Here is a 7,500-nt window from a genome sequence, read left to right on the forward strand (position 1 = left end):
ATATATATTATACAGATACATAATGATAATTTCTCACATTTAAACGTTTTATAGTTATATATATATATATATATATATATATATATATATATATATATATATATATATATATATATAAGCCATAAATACCTCTTGATATCGAATTCACTCTACCTTGGGATCAGAGACCCAATGGGGGAATTAACCTCATGATGATAGCTTCTGGTTGGCCATGGATTCAATCTCTGACCATGGGAACCGATGTTCCAGTGACTTTCCATCGGGTCCGGTGGTAGGTCATTGGAACCTCGGTTTTCTTTGAGTTCGTATTCATGGCCAGCCAAAAGCTATTATCATGAAGTTAATTCCCCATCGGGTCTGTGATCCCAAGGTAGAGGGAATTCAATATTAAGAGGTTTTTATGGCTATACTGTATATACATAGACATATACTGTATATACACATATATACATATATATATACACATATATAGATATATATACACATATATAGATATATATGCACATATATACATATATATATACGTATATATATACACATATATACATATATATATATATATATATATATAGTCAGACTTGCTTGTTGATACATTTTTGAGATAGTTCGATTAAGCAGGTGTTCCATGAATATTTGTTCCATAAGTGTTGGGTAGGAGACTTTTTTTCTGAATAGTTGGTCACTGTTTCTATTCCAACTGTGAACTCTGTAACTAGAACTTTTATTTTTTACTTCAATGTCGAGCTCTCATCAACTAGTGTCTCTATAAAAGAAAATGGAATTGGGGGATGTCGTATATTTCACTGGCAGTATCGAGATATCATGTCTCCGCTTCAGTGTGGTATATACTAATGTTGCCATCTAGACTTGCATAATAAAAATCTAAGTGTGCATAGATATATGTACGGAGTTTAAAGTATCAGGGTTGAAATACTTGTTAGATCTATCTATCATTAAACGAAACTCAAACCCGAGCAGTAGTTCTAAGTATGAGAGACTTAGAATAAACTGCACAAGCTAAATTTAATTAAATGCAGCAACGAGTTAATAACAGCAGCCATTAAAGGCCATGTTGAATTGTGAGGGACCGGACAATAAATTACAGTTGGAAAGCCTGGGATGATTCAAGACATCCTCAATGTAGAACACTTTTTGGCCTGTAGTCGTTAGTATGGTCGCTTTTAGTTTTAACATTTGAAATAACGTTTTACAGATAAGGGTACAATTTTTTTTATATATATAATATCCCGCTTGTGATATTTCGTTTACAATGAACTTCCAGTTTTCCCCCAGATAAACTATTACAGTCATTACATGATACTTTATAAACTGCACTCTTTGTTTCTAAGCACTTTCAAGTAGAAAATGGCACTGAATGATCCCATCAGTGTTGGTGCCTGTCCTGCCTTAAATTTTATAAGATAAATGCAGTTTGAAGCGTTTCGAGAACAGTATAACTGTCCGTCTGGTAGTTTGACATCATTCTAGATGTTTATATTTTTAATGTTCATGGTATTGATATTAATCTATTGAACCCCTTCATGAAGGGTTTAATTTTTTTTATTTCTCGTGTGAGGCTTTTGTTCGTTAGAATAATAGTTTAGAAATATGGAATGTTTGTTTCAATTTATAATTAGCCAAAGACAAAATTTTACATTTTATTGTTTATGATTTTACTTTAATTATATTTTTGTTAGTAACTGAAAAAAAATTCATTTAATATTTTTATATGAAATTTTGTCCATATTTGAGCTATTAGCTGAGAAAAAAAAATTACATTTTATATATTTGAGCTATTAGCTGGAGAAGAAAATTGCATTTTATTTACTTATTTTATATGAAATTATATAGATATGTCTGGGGACTTTGTCCTGCAGTGGTTTAGAAATGGGTGGTGGTGATAATGATTATATATATATATATATGTATATATATATATATATATATATATATATATATATATATATATATATATATTTATATATATATATATATATATATTATATATATATATATATATATATATATATATATATATATATATATATATATATATATATTATATATATATATATATATATATATATATATATATATATATATATATATATATATATATATATAAATTTCCCACGTCATTGGTTTCTGCTTCTCTTAATATCTATTGTTTCTTCTTTTGCAGCCTTGACCTGTAATTGCATCCTGCCTAAAAGTTTCTCATCCCGTTCATGGGAGAACCCCTATCATAAAGGTTAGTACTGTTGTTTTTTGTTGGGAATTGGAAATTTGAGGGGTTAGAAATATGTAAAATTTCAAGGCTTGGTAGACAGTGTATTATATATAGTCAGCCCTCGGTTTGCGGGGATTCGGTCTTTCGCGATGCAAAGAAACGTTTGTATACGTTATTAAAAAAAAAAAAAAAAAAAAAAAAAACATTAAAGTAGGTGAATGCTTCAGTATTGTGATTTTTTTTTCATATTTTTTTTTTTTTTTGTCTTTTTAGTCACTTTTTAACCTTTAATTTTTTTATGTTCATGAAAGAGAGTAGTGTTTATAATGTTTTATACAAAATAACAAGATCGTCTAGGTCATTCAAATCGAGGATGTTTTCTGTGAATAGAATCAGGCGGTTGAGATATGTGTTCTCCGTAAAGGTGCAGAATATTTAGTTATTTTGTTGATGTGCTGTTTATTTTCACGCTGGTAGGGTTTTATTTGCATGTTATATTCAGAAACGCATGGAGAAGTAGTATTTTTCAAGATGTCATTTGTGGTAAAGTAAGGCTGAAACGTTTTGGTAATGGTAGGTTGATTTTCACAGCTCTTGTGTTTAAACTTAACATACAGCTTTTAAATGCTAAGTAGGTTGATACTTGTTAACAAGGGAAACGGTTTGTGTGGCTTCGCAAGTAATTTACGTCTATGAACTAGGTGGTAAGTTGATGAAGGCAATAGCCACCGTTGAGATACTACCACTAGAGAATTGTATAATCTCCAAGGAAGGAACGGCTTAAGTTTGATGTAGGATCTTTCATTAGGTGCAGCTCTTTCCTTTGTATATAATGTACCGAATATTTTTGCACATTCCTTACACAGTCTTCTTCCACACATATCTGACACCTCATATACCATGTAAACTCTATTATACCAATGTGCTGTAGTTTTATGAGAGTGGTGCCATAGTCAGTGTAAGTGTTCTTCCACTGTCTTAGGTTAGTTCACTTGCTTGTTGTTAAAACTACCATTATTGTCCGTCCATGTTTAGGCTAACACAGTGCCTAGCTTGAAGGGTACTTTGCATTGCATGGTGTGTCTGCTGCATCATGTCGACCAAATTTATGTAGTTTATGGGCAATCATGATTTTTTTTCTATTTTTATATTCATATTACTTCTTAATTTTGGTTTTCAGTATGAACTTTTAATTGGTTTTAATGTTATTGCCACTAGGAAATGAGATAAATCCTGGACCAGTGGATTCAAGATATTGCCAATGTCGCTTGATGTATGATAGATAATAGGGAGTAGAATATTGCCACTAAACAGTATTATGGTCTATAATAAGGTATTTTAGCTTTTTAGAATGCTGAACTCGGGGCTGCTAATTTTATAGTTCAAGAACTAATATTTTTTTCTATGTGATAACACCCAATGCAAAGGGATGGTGTTGTATAGTAAGGTTGAGTACACTGGTTTTCTTAAGTCTTGTTGTCACGATATTAAAGTCATGAATAATTGTAGCAGGCATAACAACGTGTTCATGTTTATCTCTCGCAATCCAGACTTAAATTATGCTCTTTTTTAAATGTCTTTCTACCATCATGGCTGAGATAAAGGAATAAGATAAGAGAGGCCTCTGTGTTTGTTGGCGATTTCCATGCTCACAATAGTGATAGGTTGAATTCTCTTATTCCGTTAATCTGAAGGGGTGTCATAACTTTGAATGTTTACTTTACTTATGAATGAGGTTGTGAGCAAATCATATTTTTTTTCACTGATTGCCGTGGTTTGTAACAAGCAAGGGTGGTCCTTCAGTTAAAATGATTAGACTAGCTTTAGTTTTATTTGTGATTGATACAGCGTTGCCTATTCTTGGTGTCTTCTCGTGTAAGATACATATAAAATCTCACACCTATGTTGTTTACATCCAAATTGATAACAGTTTTATGGAAATGAGCCTCGAGTTCTTTTTAATGATATTTTAATTCTCTGGTGTTGAAATATTGTCGTAAAGAATTATTGATGATTATAGATGTGCTTATTTGTAGATACAAGAGGCTTTTGTTGGAGAACGAATGAGTCAGGTTCAACTTGAACTAATGGCAAACGAGAGAGAGAGAGAGAGAGAGAGAGAGAGAGAGAGAGAGAGAGAGAGAGAGAGAGAGAGAGAGAGAGAGAGAGAGAGAGAGAGAGAGAGTGTGTTCAGATACAACTTTGCCATAAAGACCTATTTGTACAAATCTGGAACAAAGATGTCATTACTGTCAAAAAGCAGTTCCATTAAAGCCGTTGTCCCTTTTTTATAATAATCAGAGGAATGAGAAACTCAGTTTTCTTCAGTTTTGTTTTCCTAAATCCAAAGGTGACTATCGAGTTTTCTGATCACGAAAAATGAAAAACCTTTTACTTCGACTTAATGTTTACGAAAGTGTAGAGCAATGGTATTTGTATGCGTGTCAAGATCGACGATTTCCCCATGCAAAAGTACGCGTCTGTTCTTTAGTTTTAAGTTTAACTTCAAGCTTACAATTTGCATTGATGTTATGATCTTACAATGTCCATTGGTGTTTATAGTCTAACAATTTCCACTGCTGTGTTTATAGATATTCCTATATTTTTTTTACTGAGGTTCATAAGGTTGGTCTTTACTTTAAGGGTTATTTTTTACTATGTCAATCACACAGACCTTTTTGGCAAACTTGATGAGATGGAAGTAAGTGGATAGTTTTTTTTTTTTTTTTTTTTTTTTTTTGGGGGGGGGGGGGTCTGATTGCAGAGAAGAGTTGATTTTGGTCATCAAGTGACTACAGAAATTTAATTTCTGGTACTGGGCTTTTCATATTTCTGTATAATAAGCCTATACGCATGTGTGGTTTTCCGTGAAAATAAGCTCATTACTTATGCAGATGATGTTACTCTTCGAATTAATCCCATTTCCGCGTGTAGACCTTATTTTGGTAACAGATATCTAGCTAAGATCGGTGTATTGTGCAAACTATGGTGGAGGAAATTAACTTTAACAAAACTTAAAACAGGAATGGTAAAAGGTTAGAACGTTGGATCTCTCCTCACCAAGATCTTTTCATTAACAATGTTTCTTTAATTACATGCTGCTAATTTGAAATTCAATGTGTACATTGCAAATACACTTGAGAAACAATTTAGTATCTCGTTGTGTCCGTAAGAAATCTGCTTATTAAGAAACTCTTCTGCCATGTTTTTAACTGACTCCTATCTTAAATTGTAGGACAAACATAGATCAATTAAATTCCTTATCCATAATCTCATGCATATTGATCCGTTAGATCTTGTGTGTCATGCTACATAAGATTTTTGACTACCGAGACTGTCCATCCACCATGTGGTACTAGGTATGCAGAGACTGTAGCAGGCTTTTATTTCTTATCAGTAAGATTCAATGATAAACTATTCTTGAACGTTTTGTTCCTGTTTTGATCAAGGTGTGAAATGATCTTTCTAATCAAATGGTTGAAGAATCATTCAAATTGTGCAATATTTTTTTTTCATATTAGTCTCATTTCATAGAGCATCTATTTCTTTTTTAATCAAACTTATCACAAGTCTTCTTTCATTATATAATTAATAAGGTAACTTCAGTTTTATTCCTTATTCCTGTAGTTCATTATTTTCATCGTTTTTCCCCGATCCATATCCACATTAGGGATTTTCCAACTGTGATGGGCCTTGGCTTGTGATTATGTTCACATCTCACATTCTTTGAGTAATTGACCATTGGTTTTATAATTTCTTGACACTAGTGCCAGGTGTGGCAGCAGCCTTCTACAATTCGCCAAAATCTATCGTAAGTAGTTTGGTCCAAACCGCACGAAGTTAGTGTCGGTGTGAACATAGAAATACGAACTTCCTGGGCATTAGGAATAATGATATAATTGGGAAAATAGTTTGAAATTATGGCCCAAATGTTACTAGGCTTTGTCTAGTTCTAGTATATTTAAACTAGATTATTATTTCCTTGCCATGTTGTCGTGTTTTATGCCTCTCCTGATTTATGTTTGAATGTCAATTACAGTAACGCAACATTATTAATCAGTAACGGTTGCTGTTATGGCTTATTACACTGCTGATACGGTAGACAAAATTATGCAAAATGAGTGGCTCCTTTATATCTAAACTACTGTAAGATTACCTTATATTTCAACTAAGACATCACCAAATTACCATTACTGTTATGATGCAGGACAAATACTAATCATTCATTAAATCTGAATTTGACATATATAAGTAGGTTGAAAAGGTGAACAAATTTATTCCTTCCAGGTTTGCACTCTTGAGATTATCTTTTCGTCAACGTTGGTGTCTTATTTTTGTTGTGGCTAAGAGTGAAAATTTTTAAGCATTTCAGAACTGAATATTCTACTAAAATAAATTCACTGTTAAATGTATCTTAGAGCTGGCCATCCATAATCCTTTTTTGTCAGCTTATTAAGCTGCTTTTCATTTCGATATGAAAGCACATGCTACTATTTCTTATGGTTTAAATACAAACCGAATTAGAGAATTGGATCTTCAAATTCTAACCTAGTTCGTTTTATTTTTTTCCGAATAAAGCCGTTTTTATTGATGACTGCAAAATGCGCATGCGTCTCTCTCTCTCTCTCTCTCTCTCTCTCTCTCTCTCTCTCTCTCTCTCTCGACGGTTTTTTTCTTCCTCTTCAGAGAATAGATGGTGGGTAGAGCGAAGTTTGAACAGAAAGATTAATGGAAAGAGGTAGTCATAGAAAGGGGAGCTTTTTGGGAGAAAGCAAAAGTATATTTAAAGAATATCCGAGTACCTACCACTATTTGAATTTGGCGAAAATGCAACAGGTTGGCCAATGTCTTGACATGTGTGGAGTATCGAGTACTGTACTGTTAAGTCTTCGATAGTTACAGTAGTAATTGAACATAATTGAGCGTTTAATTCTCGAACGGAGCCAGAAGGGACTATACGACTTCTTTCCATCTAAGTCAGGCATTGTCAAGCGTTCGTCAACTCAACCGGGGCCCATATTTTATTATATCCAAGTTGGTGAGAACCGCATAATAATACACACATGGAAGAAATAACACTTGTCAAATATACTATATATAGTGATTATTATTTTTTTTTTAATTCTTTCTTGATGCTTTCTTTAGAAAGTTTACATAAAATTGACATCTTTCATTATTTCCTAAAGAAGATAATGATGATTATTGGTATAAATAAATGTAGTTTCAGTAACTTAGAAAATCTTGGGGGCCGGGCAACACATTTGGTCCGG

General features: G+C 32.6%; 1 protein-coding gene across 3 annotated transcripts in view; it reads left to right on the top strand.

Annotated features, from left to right (window-relative positions):
• LOC137655695 (ELAV-like protein 1) overlaps positions 1-7,500 on the top strand; it is a 310,530-nt gene that overhangs the window by 106,371 nt on the left and 196,659 nt on the right. For all 3 annotated transcript variants that reach the window (XM_068389671.1, XM_068389670.1, XM_068389672.1), the window contains exon 3: positions 2,183-2,251. The gene's annotated coding sequence lies outside the window, so the exon portion shown is untranslated. The remainder of the gene's footprint in view (positions 1-2,182; positions 2,252-7,500) is intronic.

Source organism: Palaemon carinicauda, chromosome 16, assembly GCF_036898095.1.
Source record: "Palaemon carinicauda isolate YSFRI2023 chromosome 16, ASM3689809v2, whole genome shotgun sequence".
NCBI classification, from domain to species: Eukaryota; Metazoa; Arthropoda; class Malacostraca; order Decapoda; family Palaemonidae; genus Palaemon; species Palaemon carinicauda.